This window comes from Mustela putorius, unplaced genomic scaffold, assembly GCF_011764305.1.
Source record: "Mustela putorius furo isolate JIRA1106 unplaced genomic scaffold, ASM1176430v1.1 tig00003836_pilon_pilon_pilon, whole genome shotgun sequence".
NCBI classification, from domain to species: domain Eukaryota; kingdom Metazoa; phylum Chordata; class Mammalia; order Carnivora; family Mustelidae; genus Mustela; species Mustela putorius.
In genome coordinates, this window is record NW_025421989.1 from 23,362,560 (window position 1) to 23,380,975 (window position 18,416).

Genomic DNA, 18,416 nt, shown 5'->3' on the forward strand with positions numbered 1-18,416 from the left:
GCCTGCCTCTCTGCCTACTTGTGATCTCTGTCTGTCAAATAAATAAATAAAGTCTTAAAAAAAAAAAAAGAAAGTTGACATATCCAAATGAACAAGGAGAAGGGCAGGGTGGAGACAAAACAACCCAGTGAAATGTTCCCTAACCCCAATATTTCAGCAGAAAACCTGAAGTTCTGTCTTGGAGTCCTCGATGTGTTCAGGTACACCAAAATGTCACGGCCTGTCTTCACTGTGCAAAAGTCACTCACTAATTTAGCCAGTGTTTCTTAATAGTGTAATCTTCAAAGACTAATGTAAACAATCTGTGTCTCAGTATCTGCCTATGTAAAATTAAGTTGACAACAGGATCTACATCATAAAATTGCTAAAATAGCCTAATCTATGTGAATAGTCACCAGAGAAGGACTTGGTGCATAACAAGTGTCCAATAAATGTTAACAATTCTAATTCTCTATCCTATATAAAGTAGGGTACCTAATCTATCATCCTGTTTTTTGCCTTCAAAACACTTGCCTCCTTTTTCCTGATTAATTTGCTAATTTTTATTTTATGTCTTCCCAAACCACACCCACCACCACAACCCAGTTCCTGCCAGAATTTAAATTCCATGAAGGCAAGGGTCTTATCTGTCTTGGTCAGTACTGATTACACAGAACACAGAAAAAGACCTGTCACAGAGGATGCACTCAGTAAATAATTGCTGACTTAATGGTGATTGGCATAAATAGAACATATTTCAGTTAGTACAGACATTCTAAACATCAAGAGCAATTCTGTGGGGGGTAAATCTGACTGTATACCTATTTCAAAAACAAGACTTTCCATAACTCAGAAGTAGAATATGGCATATTACCTCCATGGAAAAAATAAGTTTTTCAAAAATTTGTTATGTATTTTCCACAATCATAGTGAAACCAATTGCATTTTTAGAGGCACCATAACAAAATAAATTCAATTTGTTTTTATCAAATTGAAGTATCTTAATATAATATTTTCATCTAAAAGTTATCGGATCAGTTTGTTTTTTAATACAAATTAACTATATGTTCTGGATACCCGAGGCTCACATTTTCACAAGTGAGTTCTCAAAAGACACCATATTCTTCTTTTTAAATTAAATTTAATTTTTTTCAGTGTTCCAAAATTAATTGTTTATTTCACTTTCTCTAGTTCAATAAAAATATGGAATGATGATTTGGAAGGAACCTATAGGGTTTTGTTTTTACAAGGTAATAAAAGAGACATTTGTCCCTGAAATTCCCATCTGATTTGGCAGAATAGACTCAAACTAAATGATGAGGATATGGTGAAGAATATGGCGTCCTTTTTTTATGCACCACACCCATATGCACCACTCATCATTTAGTTTGAGTAGATTCTGCAAAATCAGATGGGAATTTCAGGGACAAATGTCTCTTCTATTACCTTGTAAAAAAACAAAACCCTATAGGTTCCTTCCAAATCATCATTCTATTTTTTTATTGGACTTGAAAAAGGGAAATGAAACAGAATGAAAATTCTTTATTGTAACACCAATCTTTCAAAACCTAGGCTTATAAATTGTCACCACGCCTCAGCATTGAAACTAATGAATCTCTGCTCTTCTCAGTGCGCTCATGGTATAATAATGTTGAATGACCCAGGAGTCTCAATTGCTCATTTATTTGAATCACAATGGCTGTCTAAGAAAACCCTAAGTATAGGTAGGTTGATGCATGAATTTTCTGTTCCCATATTGTTTTCTTGGAGTCTCAGTGCTCTGGTAATTTCTGCCAACAGGAAAGCACAAAAATAGTTTGAATCATACTACAGATTTAATTTCATTTCAAGAACTTGTCATCTCTCTAAAAACCATGCAGAACTATCTTAACATTAGTTCTATATTTTTAATGATCCATGAAAGGTGAATCATCCATCCTTGTACATGTATGAACTGATTCTTTTATATCAAAATTGTTTTTAAGAACTTTTAAAGCACCAGACTCTAACACACTGCATTGATGACAATTGGGAAGAGACTTGTTCACACAGATTTGGGTATTAACTCTACAATGGCAACAAGTAAATATTATTTTAGAAGAACTCATTTAAACACTGTTTTGAGAAGAAAAAAGAGCTCTTTAAAAAAAGAATTTATAATTAAGAGCCAAAATATCCATTGAATAATGAATGGCCAATGAAGAGGTGGTGTGTATACTATTACTCAGCTATAAAAATGAATGAAAGCTTGCCATTTGCAATGACATGGATGGAGCTAGAGAATATTATGCTAAATAATTTAAATAAGTCAGTCAAAGACAAATACTATATGATCTCACACATGTGATGAATTTAAGAAATAAAACAAATGATCATAGGGGAGAAAAGAAACAGGCAAACCAAGAAACAGACTCTTAACTCTAAAGAACAAACTGATAGCTACCAGAAGGGAAGTGCATGGGGTAATGGGTGAAGAAGGTGTTGGGGATTAAGATGTGCACTTGTTTTGATGAGCACTGAGTGATATATCAAAGTGCTGAATCAGTGAATTGCACACCTGAAACTAGTATTGTATTGCATGTTAACCAACTGGAATTTAAATAAAAACTTTAACAAAATAAAAGCACTTATTGACAAAAAATGTTTTATAATTTATATAAAAAATATTTATAGGGGAATGTATCATTCACCAGATTCTAAATAATAATTTAACTAACAAGTTCCTCATCCATTTTGTCCATATACTATTTAATAAATATATATTTGAATGTCAATGTTAAAATATCATAATGTCAATTCATAGGAGGCTTTACCTGTTTGTAGACTTGATGAAAAGATGCCATAAGACACATCCTGCCTCCAAAGATATCTCCTATTTCACTTCATCTGAAGCACAAGTTACTTGTCAATTATTTGAGCACCTTCTCCAGAAGAACTTGGTTTACATCCACATTTTGCCTCCTAGAATCAAGACACGATTTATCACTACTTTAACAAAGGTATATTTGTCAGATTAGCTAATTTGGAATTCTCAGGAACCAATCCAGAAGTTCTGATACCAAAATAGAGGTTTCCATGCATTGTATGGACAGCATGTGGAAAGGTCCACTTGTTCCAGTTTCAAATATTAAGTTTAGATCCAGAAAAGAAAGCAAAATGGAACAATCTAGTCCATGCTAATATCTATTGGATAGGTTTACAAGAGCCACCTCTGTGACCTAAGTGGAGAAGTCAGTTACCAGATAGGTAGTAGAAACAAAATGTGAGTATAGGAATGAGGAAACAAACAATACAGGGGGGAAAGTTTGTGTTAGGGAAAGGAACAGAAAGAAACTAAAAATCTGAAAGAGTCAGAAAAGAGCTGTCTCTGTAGGAATCGCCATGACAGTGAATATTAACCATGCTAGTTTTTAATACTTACTTAAGCATGTGTCTCCTGCCAATGAGAAGAATTTTTAGATAGACAAAGCTATTCAGAGACTTTTGAAGGTTATGCTGAAATAGTGGTTTCTAATTTAGACTATGGACTAATTTAGACTATGGACTAATTTAGACTAATTTAGACTATGGACTTCTGGGTGACATTATTTCTTCAGTAATTGAATCCTAAAATCACCACTGTTATCAACTGGGGAGCCATGAACAACTCTGATATGAAGAACAATATGCTGGACAGTCAGTCAGTGGATGGGATTCTTATGAACACAAACATGACCTTTTTTTTTTCCAACCCTGAAATTCTATTCTCAAAATCCAAGCATGAAAGTGGTACATGTCAAACACACAATACTAGACCATTTTTCTCTTAGGAGCTGGGGAGGATTTGGCAAAAACTAAGGCTAGGTTGATGTGCTTGTGGATGCATTGTGAGCTAGGCGTTATTATAGATATTTGTCAAAGTTGAGTTAATGGCCGAAAGATACAATAATATCTATAAGAAAATCAGTGTATTTGCTTACAATGGCTAAAAGATGGAACTATCTTTTTATCATGGGTTGAATTGTATATTCCTACAAAAAAATATGTGGAAAATAAACTCCCAATTCTGCAGAATGTGACCGTATTTGAAAATAGGGTCATTAAAGATATAATTAGTTAAGATGAGGTCACAGGAGAGTAGGGGAGACCCTTAATCCAATATGACTGGTGTCCTTTAAGGAAGACAGCCTTGTAGAAGAAACCTAAGTATCCATCAATAGATGAACAGATAAAGATGTGGTGTATATATACACAATGGAAAATTACTCAGTCATAAAAAAGGAAGAGATCATGCCATTTGCAACCACATAGATGGATTTAGAGAGTATAATGCTAAGTGAATCAAGTCAGTCTGAGAAAGACAAATACCATATGATTTCACTCATATGTAGAATTTAAGAAGCAAGACAAATGAAAAAAAGAAAAAAAAGAGACTAACAACAAAAAATCAGACTCTTAAATAAAAGAACTGGTGGTTGCCAGAGAGGAGGTAGGCAGGGTGATGGGGGAAATAGGTGAAGGGGATTGATCATTCTTACTGTGTTGAGAACTGAGTAATGTACACACTGTGGAATCACTGTATTGTACAATGGAAACAAATATAACACTGCTTGTTAATTTTACTGGAGCAAAAATAAAATTTAAAAAAAGACAGCTGTGTGAAGCCAGATACACAGGGAGAATCCCATGTGACAACAGAGGCAGATACTGGAATACTGCAAGCCAAGGAATGCCAAGAAATGCAAGCAACCACCAGAAGGTAGGAAGAGGCAAGCAAAGATTCCTCTCTACAGGTTCAGAGGCAGGACAGCCCTGATTTCAACTTGATTTCAGACTTGCGAAAATTGTGAGAAAATGGATGTACTATATTCTAGCCCCATGTGTTATACTCTGTTATGGCAGCCCTAATGCTGGGCTAACTAACACACTCTCCTGGGCTACAAGAGGAGAAGGCTCCAAGTACCATAACATGTCTCCCAGACCCCTCCACACAATGTAAGGCTCCTACAGAATGGAAAATTTAGGGAACTTATTTTCAAAAAATCATTATTTTCTTTTTTTAAAATTTTATTTAATTATTTGACAGAGGGAGATAGAGATCACAAGTAGGCAGAGAGGCAGACAGAGAGAGAGGGAGAAGCAGGCTCCCCGCCGAACAGAGAGCCCGATGTGGGGCTCGATTCCAGGACCCTGAGATCATGATCTGAGACCGAAGCAGAGGCTTAACCCACTGAGCCACCCAGGTGCCCCAAACATCACTATTTTCTAGATAGTCTCATCTTGCCTAACTTTTCTGCTCTCTTATGTTATGCTTTGAAAATTCCTCTCTACCTCTGGGTCCTGAACATGTGGTTTTTCCCTCATACTTTTCACCTTTGTGATATTAATCCCTTCAAATGAAATCCCTCTGCACTCACCTGGGTCTCTCCTCCCCAGTTCTGCCCCAAACCAATCTTCCTGTAAGGCTCATTTCTTCATTATTTGTTGAATATATAAATGAATAAATTCTATCAAATATATGAGACTTAAATAGAATCTTATAGGATACTTAATCATGTGACCTAATTAGAAATAAGAAGGTAACTAAAACATTTACTTAGAATTTTTTTAAAGGAAAGGAAAAACTGAAATTAAACTGCTATCTGAAAGGTAAAGAAAAGGAAAACACTCCATGTGAAAATAAATGGGAGACATCAAAAGTTGTATAGGAGATTAGATATAGATAGATAAAGTACAACTGTTTATATCTTTACATTCTTTCATTATTATTGAAGAAAGAAATTTTGACAGAACTATTAATACTCATGGAAAGAAATTTAAAAGCAAAAGGAAACACAAGAAACTAGAAAAAAGAAATTAAGGTAGATAAAATTAGCCAAGAACTTCAATTAATTAAATATAAAAATCAAACAAAATTTACAGATAAAGAAATTTTTAAAAAAACAAAATCTTTAAAAGACATCCAGACAAGGTGATTCTACAAATGGATTCTGAACTTGTCTTAAAAAAACATTCTGATATTTGTGGGCACCTGGGTAGCTCAGTTGGTTAAGCGTCTGCCTTTGGCTCAGGTCATGATCCCAGGGTCCTGGGATGGAGCCCCGCATAGGGCTCACTGCTCAGTGGGGAGCCTGCTTCCCCCTTTGCCTCCCCCCACAGCCCGTGCATGTGCTCTCACTCTCTCACTCTCTCTCTCTTAAATAAATAAAATCTTCCCAAAAATAAAATAAATGGGTATGTAAAAAGAATAATAAATTATGACCATATAGAGTTTATTCCAGTAATCCAGTAATTCTTTGCTGTTGTTGTTTTTTAATTTCTCTGCTTTATGATATGACTTAATTTCTGGAGAGGTAAATCTCATTTCCCTGCTATTCTTTTTTCAAAATTACTTTGGCTTTTCACAAACCTTTAAATTTGCACAAAGGATTAGAATCAATTTGTCATATTCCTCAAATTTTTCTACTTGGATTTCGAATGGCATTCCATAAAATGTAAAAAAAAAAAAAAAACAGCTTTTACAATGCTGTTTTATCACTCATTTACCTAGTATATTTTTCCATTTATTCATACCTGCTTTTATATTCTATTTAGGAGAGGTCTAAAATTTTCTCTATAAATGTGTTGTGAATTCTTGGTTAGATTAATTGCTAGTTACATGTTGAATCCTACTGCTAATGTATCCTAGTTTTGATTATATTTTCTAGTTGGATGTTGCTGTTTTACAGGAATGCTTTATCTATACTAATTGAAAAAGATGACAACTTTATCTCTTTCAAATCTTTATGTGTATATGTATGTGTATATATATATATATAGAGAGAGAGAGAGGGAGAGAGAGAGAGACTGATTACTCAATTGGCCAAAAGGCAGTTATAAGTGATATCCTTCCCTTAATGACCATTATAGAGGGGAGGATACCTCTTACCCTAATCCATTAAATGTAATAGTGGCTGTTGATTTTGGGGGTTAATACCCATTGGCTATTAGCCTATTCATTTTTAACTTTTTTTTATAAAAATGTATTGAATTTTTCAAATGTTTTCCCTGTACATATTGAAAATTGCATGCATTTTTTCCCTTTAGATCAAAAGGTGTTTAATGCCTATGAGAGTTTTTTGACTTTGATTTATCTTTCATTGTAAATACAGTCTCTACTTAATTATGAGATAGGTTTTTTTTAAAGCACTGTTAGATTCAAATGCCAATATTTTGCTTAGGATATTTCCAAATGTATTCATAACTGAAATCAGCCAATAAGGGTTTTTTGTACTCTGGTTTTTTTTTTCTTTGAATTTGGTAGTGTTTTTTCTTTCTCTGTATTATGTGAAATAAGATTATGTACTTCTTGAAAGTTTGAGAGAACTCATGGCTAAATTCATCTAAATTGGAGACTTCAGGGAAGAGGGATTGTGAGTGAATGTAAGGGTAGAAGGAGATAAATATTTTCAATTTCTTTATGAACTTTTGCTCCATGCATATTTTCTACATGTCATCAGATTTTAAAATATATTTGATTATGGTTGTTTGTAACATTTTAAAATGATTTCAATGTCTATCATATTTGCAGTCATTTTCCATTTTTATTCTACATTTGCTTATCTACATATTTGCTTATTTTTATTCATGTCATTTAGGACTTGTCTATTTTTTAGTCTTTTCAGAGAGTCAGCCTTTGGGTTATTGTTTTCATTTTCACTGGTTTTTGTTCCTGAAGTTCATTCACTTCTGTCTTTAATTTTATTTTCTAATTTATTTCTATGTTTTATTTTTATTTTCTAGCTTCTTTAGTTAAATACTTAGCTAACTCATTAAAATTCTTTTGTTACTGATACAAATTTTTAAATGTATATATATATACTTAAAGAAACTACATAACCACATTGGTAAAGAAATATGTATATATATTTATAAATATATAAATTATAAATATAAATATATAAATATTTATAATAAACTAAATATATAAATATATAAACTTTATATATATATTTCTTTACCAATAAATATACATAACTACTATATAACATAACTACATAACCAAAGTGATTATGTAGTTTCTCTAAAAGATGGCAAATTTACAGGCTGCAAAATTCTATGTACATATATATTTCAGTTCAAGCTTAATAATGGTATTAGTCAATTAGCCTTTTGTTGCTTGTTTATTGCCTGCTTAATCTACTGGAAAAGTGTGTAGTAAACTTTATTAATTACAATAGTTGATTTCTGCATTTCTTTGCTTAGTTCAGTCAATTGTAGCTCTATACATTTTGACACTATTGTCAATGTAAAGATGTTCAAGACTGTTATATCTTTTTGAATTATGTTTCTTTTTACAAACATATAGAGTGCTCAACGTCAAGTCTCTAATTGTCTGAAATTAAAATTGCCTCCCCAGCTTCTTTCTTTATGTTAATCTGCTGTATCTTTTTCCTCCTGTCTTAGTTTAATAACGAGCTAGATCTGACCTCATGTACTGGTTTGCTCACCTTTTAATCCAAATTCAGGGTCTCTCTATCTGTACACAAATTTAATATATTTTTTATTTATATAATTTTTCATTATATTAGGATTCATTTCTGTACCTCATTTCATGTTTTTAATTAAAACTCATTTTTAATATATAGCATCCTTCTTTTTTTTAACCTTTCATTAGCTCCACCAAATTATTTTCTAGATTGAAGTTTGAATATATTTTTGCTCATCAGATCATTACACTGCATAATTAAGATTAATATCTATATTGATTTTTACCAATCTATTTCTAAATTTGTTTCATATCTAGGGTTTCCGTCCTCTAAACAATTAATTATCTAAGCACACTCTCTCCTCCCTCTGCTCTCCTCCTACCTTAGCACCCTTCCTCTCAGCATTAACATTGTTCAGAGAGCAGTTTTCAAAGTGTGGTTCTTCTGGGGATTCCCAATACACTTTTTTTCCCCCATAACATTGATTTTTTTTATCATGTTATGCTAGTCACCATACAGTATATCATTAGTTTTTAATACACTTTGAAAACGTCTGCAAAGTTAAAATTATTTTCACAACATTAAATATTCATTTGCCTCATTCACTCTGCTGCTTTCATGAATATACAGTGGATTTTTACAAAGGCCATATCACATTGTATCAAACCAGACTAAATGCAGAAGCACAGATGAGAATCTAGCTATTTCCTAAAATTGTATACATTAAAGAGATTCACAAAACATAAAGCAAAACGCCAATCCCAAATTAGTTCTTAGAATATTTTCATAAGAAATATGTCATTTATGTTAATGTGCAATAAATTTATTATTGTTATTCTTAATAAATAGTCTTTAAATTTCTGTTTCAATTTATTTAAAGACTTATTTATTTATTTTTTAGGAAGAGAGAGATCGGGGGAAGGGCAGAGGGAGAGAACCTTCAAGCAGACTCCCTGCTGAGTGTGCAGCCCCACACAGAGCTTGATCTCACAACCCTGATATCATGATCTGAGCTGAAAACAAGAGGGAGACATTTAACTAACGGAGCCACCCAGGTGCCCCTCTATTTCAATTTTGAATATGTTAAATATTGGTAGACACCCCACATAACCAAAAGATCTTTGGCATTCTTAACAATTTTTAAGAACAAAAATGATTCCTGTGGTCAAACTATTTGAGAACTGCTGGGTTAGAATTTGTTTCTAGGTGTTTGAGAAATACAGTTGTAAAATTATTCTTTGAAGATAGCAATAAGCCATACTAAGTTACTCACTTCTAATTATATTGGTCATTTCTTTTTACACAGAAATGCTTCCTTCAACAGTGTTTTGAAATACTGTGCCTGAGAAAATAAGTGTTATAAGCATTTTATTCCCAAGAAATTTTTTACATTTTCATATTTATATGATATTTTGGTAGAGATAAAATTCCAAGCTCAACTTTTTTCTTGAACTCCTTTATTATCTCCTTTCACCTACCATTTCTCTTATGAAATATGACATTAATTCTTGATCCTTTAAAAATTTATGTTGTGCAAATTAGAACTGAAAAAATTATCTTAACATTGTGAAAATACAAAATACTTGCATAAAAGATGTAAAGGTTGCATAAAATTACTATAAGTTTTTATCTCTAGTTGGTACAAGTGTATGAATTTTGAAATTTTCTTAAGCTTTTCTGTATTCCTAAGTTTATACAGTGAATATAGATTTCTTTTGTAATCAGAAAAAAAAAAGTTTCTCTACAACCTTCCTGAACAAGAGCATAAAAAGATAAAAGGGAAAAACAATTCTTATTGAGTAGGTACTCTATGTTATGTGCTCTGTATGTATTAGATCCTTTTACATTTTACATCCTGAGCACCAGGGTGGCCCAATTGGTTAAGCATCCAACTCTTGATTTTGGCTCAGGTCATGATCTCATAGGGTCCCAAAATCAAGCCCCACAATGGGCTCCATACTCAGCAGGGAGTCTGGTTGAGATTCTCTCTCTTCCTCTGCCCTTCTCTGCCTCTATCTCTCTTTCTAAAATAAATAAATAAATATTTTAAGAAATAAAGCCTACATCCTTTGACCATCATAGGTACATGGTGAAACACTTAACTATTAGCAACATTGTTGTCATTTCCTATAGTTGGGATTTTGTAGGTTTTTGGCCCAAGGCATGTATTTTTTCTTTTGCTCACAAAATGAAAATGGCCTAATTTTGGATAATTTTTCAGAATAGTGTTTTTAGAAACAGTTATTCTGATAGTGATTAGTGATACCTTTAGAGTTTTTGTTTCCTATTTGGCATTTTTCTTAATGTAACATTATTGTTTTCAATGAGTCATAATGTATATTCATGGCCCCTAAAATGGAAGTTTTAAAATACTTTGAAAATGACAAGGATATAACTGTTAAACATCACTTTGTGTGCCTAAATCTGTAATTGTCATTTGTAACCAAATGGGAAAGGGACTGGAAAACACGATCAATAACCCCACAAATGTAAATAAAACTTTACAGAATTATTTTTAAAAACAGGAATGAATGACAAAATGGGGGGATATAAAGCCCTCAATCTGCATTTATGGTCCATATTCATGTTCATTTATATATAGGATCATAAGACTGATAAAGAAAAGTGATTACAGCAACAAAAAATACAGAGAAGACTTCTCACATGTCAAAGCAAATGGGAAATTAGCAGCTGTAAGACAAGTGAAGGTTGGTAGAATCTTGAAAATCAATCTTTACATGATAATTAGGCAGTGAAATACATACAGAAGAGGGACAAATTCAAGAAATAAATTCTCTCAAGTGTCAATGTATATTGCACATTACTAAAGAAAGTACTGCTAAAAGAATAATTTTTTGAGTAAAATTGAACAGCCTTAAACCCAGAGCTCCTGTTCTATTCCTGTTAGGGACCTGAGTCATTGTTTTATCCCAGGCAAGTAAGTCATTTTGCTTCTTTTTGCCTCAAATTACTCATCTATAAAAAGCTATACTTCCAGCATTCTTATAGACCATTGCACCACGCCTCTTCTCTATCCACTAAGTGCAGGATATCAGCCCAGAAAGCAAATTTAGGAATTAATTCAGAAATACATGCTCTGACTCCAAAACATAAAGATAGAACATAATGAACAAGCTAACTCTGAAATTCTTTAGTTGTATGTTTCATTTTAGTTCTTGGATATGATTGACATAACCTTTAAAAAAAGTATTATTTGATGTGGTTCAGATTTAATATAACCTATGTTGAAGCTAGACTATAGATACAGAGAGCCCACATTATTATCATCTTACTCTGGGGAAAATTATTATATATTGAGTACTAATAAATTTCATAAATTTGTTTTTACTATTATTATTTTACAAACTGTAATGAAAACTATTCTTGTGGAAGTCACCTTGAGCTTTTTTTCAACTTGAGTTTTTTATAAATGAGGGAAAAATATTTTTAATATAATGGAAATAACCATTCACTTAGGAGAAATATAAATTAAAACCACAGTGAGACATTACTTTATATCTGTTAGTACTACCGTTATTAAAAAAAAAAAAAGTGTTGGTGGAGAAAGTGGAACCTCTGTACACTGTTGGTGAGAATGTAAAGTGGTGCGGCCTCTATGGAAAACAGTATGGAGATTCATTTAAAAAAATAAAAGATAGATAATCATCTCACAATCTATGTAAGTTAAGTCATTATGCTGCAGACCTTAAGCTTACATAAGTGCTATATGTCCATTATATCTCAATAAAATTGAAAAGGCGGGAAAGAAAATTTCAAATTCTCTTTTAGAAAGTAAATTACATGGGGCACCTGGGTAGCTCAGTCATTAAGCATTTGCCTTCCACTCAGGTCATGATCCCAGGGTCCTGGGATCAAGCCCTGCAATGGGTTTCCTACTTCGCAAGAAGCCTGCTTTTCCCTCTCCCACTCCTCCTGCTTGTATTCCCTCTCTCACTGTGTCTTTCTCTGTCAAATAAATAAAATATTTTTTAAAAAAGAAAAGAAAATACGTGGGGGAAAAAAGAGAAGAGGGAATAACCTAGAAATCGTAACTAACCACAGTGATTATGCTTTTTTGGATTCTGTCTCAAACAAAATGCAAAAGAAATCATTTACAGTATTTGTGTTAGATTGATTGCAATAATAAACTCAATGAATGGCCTTCCTGACTTTAAAAAATTAAAAATAGAAATGTCACATGATCCAGCAATCCTACTTCTGGGTATATGCCCAAAAGAAATGAATATATAGAGAGTGAAATATTACTCAGCCTTTTCAAAAAAAATCCTGCCATATGAGAAAACATGGATGAACCAGGAGGACATTGTGATAAGTGAAATAAACCAGAAAGACAAATGCTGCCTGATTCCACTTATATGAAATACCTAAAAAGTCAAAGTCATAGAAGCAGAGAGTAGAATGTTGATAGCCAGGGGCCATGGGAGAAGATAAAGGGGAGGTGCTGTTCAATGGGCATAAAGTTTTAGTTAAACAAGATGAATAAGTCCAGAGATCTGCTCTACAACATTGGCTTACAGTTAACAATACTTTAATGTATATCTAAAAATTTATGAACAAGGTAGATCTCATATTAAGTATTCTTACCACAATAAAAAAAAAATGCTGCAGGGTGCCTGGGTGGCTCAGTGGGTTAAAGCCTCTGCCTTTGGCTCAGGTCATGATTCCAGGGTCCTCGGATTGAGCCCCACAGAGGGCTCTCTGCTCAGCAGGGAGCCTGCTTCCTTCTCTCTCTCTGTCTCTCTCTCTCTCTCTCTCTCTCTGCCTACTTGTGATCTCTATCTGTCAAATAAATAAATAAAATCTTTAAAAAATACATTAAAAATGTTGCAAGGAATTACTGCATGGAATTATTAAATATCAAAAGACTAAATAATGGAATGAATAAATTAAAATGAAACTGTTTCTGGATTTATTCTCCCCAGTCCCACTGTCAGGAAGATGGCGATGACCAGAGTGTACTTGGATACAATATACTAAGGATAACAGGCTTTCCCAGATAGCCATAGATAACTTATTTACAAATGATTCTCTATGAAGGAACCAGTATCTGGTCTCTGTGTGAAGAAAATTCATGGGAAAATAACATCAAAAGAGGCAATGCACAATAGTAAAAGGTAATTGAAGAGTCATAAAGTTTCATTTCATCATAGATCTGCTACTGAACACTTATGAGAAAAATGTACTCACATCTCTAGATTTCTGGTACAATGAAAGCATTGAACAAAGTTGGTTGTTTGCAGTTTGTGCTCAAAGAATATTTAGGGAGGGAGCCTCGGTGAGTCAGTCGGTTAAGGGTCGAGCTGAAGGCAGACCTTTAACCGACTGACTCACCAATCAAGCCTCACATCAGGCTCCCAGTTCAGCTGGAAGTCTGCTTTTCCCTCCACCCTCCCCCACTCCATGATCTGTCTCTCTTTCATTCTCTCTCTCTCAAATAAATAGGTAAAATTGTTAAAAAGAGAAAAAAAGAATATTTAGGGTAACAAAGAACTTCTCTAAGACAAGAGAGCATAGAAATTCTAAAACTTCAGGTAGACCAGCTTTCACTCACTTGTCCAAAATATTAAATTGGCACTCAATTAAACTACTTTTTAAATAATATAAAGTATTACTGCTAAAAGGCAATTACTTCTAAGATACTAAAATTCATCATTGTGAATTTCTTAGAAAATTAAGAATAATAGTATAATATACTACTATACTCCAATAATAGTAAATAATGTATATGAGTCATTTCTGAACACTGTATTCTCATTCATATCTCTGTACCAGTTAGGATATTTTACCTCTAATTAACACTATAGAATTTATTTACTGAGTTATCTGGAAGTTCAGGGTTGGTAAGGAAGAACATAAGACTTTCAGTAGTGTAGTCATGAAAGCTGGATTTATTGAGAATTTAATAAAGCTTAAGCTTTAGAGAAAATCATTTGCATGGACCCCTTCCAAAACACTTCAACTAATTTCATATACAGATTGATTAATTTTCCCAATGAGACCCTACCCCCCATAAATTATTTAATCTTAGGTCCCAGAAAACCTGGATCAATTCTTAGTTTTGATATAATTTCCCAGTGAGTCCTCTAGCAATGCATTCCTGATGGGGCCAGCTTTGCTTAGTGGGTAGCTTGATTCTGATTTTCGAAATGGCTTCCAAAAGGGTAATATGACCTCTTATTCACTTTGAGGCACTCACTTGCAGGCATTTTGTACTTAATGCAAAGTAGGGAACATGTTCTTTCTCTTATAAAGATGAACTATGTCCCTAGTTTCCAGGATAATGTCACATGCTACCTGACTTAAGCCTGGGTTTCAGAACCGACTCACTGGCAGAGAAATGGATGTTTCCTAATAGGATCAGATAAATATAAGCCCACTTCTAGAAATGGAAATGGATTAGCTCACCTAATGAGACATGGGTTATGTAAGAGGAAGAGATTAAGTTGGAGATACCTTACCCAGTACCACATTGACTACATAGAAGGGGGCTGATACCTGAACAAAATTCAGATGTGGGCTGACGTAAGCAAGTTTGGGCCAATGATATTTGAGAGAACCCTTGCTCAGATGTTTCTGGAAAGAAAATTTCTCAGTCAATCTCTGTCTCTGTCTCTCTCTCATCTAATAGGTATGAACATAGAAGTATCTTACCTTAGTGACTGCTGGCAGCCATTCTGCCGTCATGATGGAAGGTACACCAAGCACAAAATCACATATACTAAAAGGCACAGCTTAAAATCACAGAGAGAAAGACAGAGAGAAAGAAACAGATCTAGAGTTCTGCTATTTTCTGCACTAAAACTTCTATTTTTATGCAAATCAAAATCACAATAAGATCTCACCTCATACCTGTCAGAATGGCTGTTATCAAAAAGACAAGAAATAACAAGTGTTGGTGAGGATGTGGAGAAAAGGAAATCCTTATGTACTCTTATAGGAAAGTAAATTCATGCATCCACTATGGAAAACAGTGCAGGGTTTCCTCAAAAAAATTAAAAATAGTACTACCATGTGATTCAGCAATTCTACTTCTGGGTATTTATCCAGAGAAAATTAAAACACTAAGCTGAAAAGCGTATCTGCTACCCCATGCTCAATGTTGTATTTATAATAGTCATGATAGGGAAATAACCTGTGTTTATTGATGGATGAATGGATAAAGAAATTTTCACACATATACATTCACACACACACACACACACACACACACACTCCCCTTACACACAATGGAATATTATTCAGCCATGAAGAAGTATGAAACCCTGCCACTGCAACAATGTGGATGGACCTTGAGGGTATTATACTAAGCAAAATAAGTCAGACAGAAAAAGGTAAATATTGAATGATCTCACGTATTTGTGGAATCCAAAAAAAAAAAAAGCAAGCTCATAGATATAAAGAACAGATTGATGGTTGCCAGAAGCAAGGGGTGGGGGTGGGCAAAATGGGTAAATGTGGTCAAAAGGTACAAACTTCCACTTACAAAATAAGTCATAGGGATATAATGAACAGAATGTTGACTACAGTTAATAATACTGTAATGCACAGTTGAAAGTTGCTAAGAGAGTAAATCTTAAAAGTTCCCATCATAAGAAAACAAAATTTTAAAACTACATATGATGCCCAGTGTTAACTAGGCTTATTGTGGTGACCATTTCACAATATATACAAGCATTGACTCATTACATTGTACATTTGAAACTAATGTAATGTTGTATGTCAACTATGGTTCAACTTTAAAGAAGATTATAGTCTTTATATTCATGTCTTTTTTATTGTGTTATGATTTTCATCATGATGCCTTTTAGATATCCAAGTGAAGTTGCCAGAAAAACTATTGAACAGAGGAGAGCAAAGTTTAGAAAGTACTCTGGGAAGATACATAAATTTAGGAATCATCTGTATGTAGATGGCTTTTAAAAACATGAGTCCAGGTGAGATGACCTAATATGTTCTATGGACTGCATCTCTCGAGTAAAATGAGGTGATCTGGAAATGCCAACACAGAAAGTGACATTATCATTAAGTGAATTGAGTTAACCACTAGATCCTCCCTGTAATGGATACATTCTCAAATTTTTTAATACTTATTTATTTATTTGAGAGAGAGTGACAGAGTGGGGGAGAGGGAGAGAGAATGAATCAGACTCCTCCCTGAGTACAGAACCAGAAATGGAGCTTGATTCCAGGATGCTGACATCATGACCTAAGGCGAAGTCAGAGGCTTAACCAGGCAGCCACCCAGGCCCCTCTCAAATTTACTTTTAATATAATCAGGACATAATCCTCTCTCCCTGACTGCCAATCATAGTGGTGAAATTACTAAACAGATATTAATTTAGTCCTTACTATGTCTTAGGCTTTTGTGAAGATCATAGAACATTTGACAGCTAGCACCAGTGATAGCAACAGATAAATAAAAAGAACCCTATACTAAAGATTGTTGATGTTTCTAAAGGAACACAGCTAGGGAAGAGGAAAGACAGAAAGCAGTATGAGGAAACCGATAAATGCACTAAACTGCTGAGAAACCATTAATTGTCCCTCCTTCTGAGGGTACACAGGGCCTAGTAATGAGGAACTAATTAATGATGTTTAAAAAAATTCTTGAGAGTAAATATTTTTCTGTATTTATAAAAAATATATTCAAAACAGGAATTTTTAAAGTCTGCTTTACCATGAAAGAAATTTTAAATATGATTTAAATGTAATATTCTCTTAGGTGGTATTTAAATCTCCTGTTGCCTCCCACCTTTTTAAAGAAGCAAAATGGCATTTCAAAGAGGCAACTAAATCTAGAAAGCAAAGGATCACAAAACAGGTTAGCAACAGCTAGAGTTCATGATTATTTTTCTAAATATAGCTACTTGCATTTTAGAAATACACAAAGGGTAATTTAAGAGGCTTTTTTAAAATAATAAAATATATGTCAAGCCCACATTGCAAACCAGATTTAAACTCAGTGAAGTGATCTTTCATACATTATACAGTGGCAATTACCATGTAAATAGATTTTAAATAAAGTGATGTATTATTTAAAACCTCAGTGTTATATAAAGCAAGCTTGGGGAAATGCTTGATGTCTATTTTATTTTCAAATCAGCAATACCTTTCCACACAGAAAAGGACAATGATTGCAGTAGATAATTTTATTTCTCATAATAAAGTGCTGTAGCTTCTATGATTATACATTTTCCCAATATTTGTGGGAAACATTATAATATCCCCTATATAATCATAAGTCTGGCATTTTTCCCACTTAAAGGCATTCTCCTTCCAGAAATTTTTAAATGAGAACTCCTAGAGAGTACATTTAATTCAGACTGTTATAAATGACCTAAAATAATAAAAAATCATGATGAATGAGAGTCAGAATTTCCTCCCAGATTAGGGAAATATTTTCAAGGTGTCCTTGCAGGAGTAGGCTCAAAGGAAAGAGAAAGGTAGAGACGGGAGTTAAGAGGGTTACATGGGCCCTACAGAAGAGATTGGATTGACAGGCCAAGGCAGAGCCAGAATTTGCTGACCACTAGACCTCCTGTCAAAGTGCCTTTTATACTACCATCTAAAATTCACATGGGAATTTAGTAAGTGGCCAACAGTGAAGTCAGTAAACCTTCAGGTTCACCTGGTCTCTACTTGAGTGGGAACTGTGGGGATTTCCTTCTCTTCCTGTGAATCTTCATCTGTTTTCCTGACTCTGGGCCCATTGCGCATCCACCTTACCTATTTAGGCCATGCCTATAAATGCAGGGAGAGGGGAAAGTGGGAACGAATGCATTCCTGAACATCCACTGAGTTGATAGTGATGTGGAAAGAACGATTCCCACATTCACCTAAGAATACTCAGCTTGAGGGGCACCTGGCTGGCTCAGTGGGTTAAAGCCTCTGCCTTCGGCTCAGGTCATGATCCCAGGGTCCTGGAATGGAGGCCCGCATCGGGCTCTGCTCGGCGGGAAGCCTGTTTTT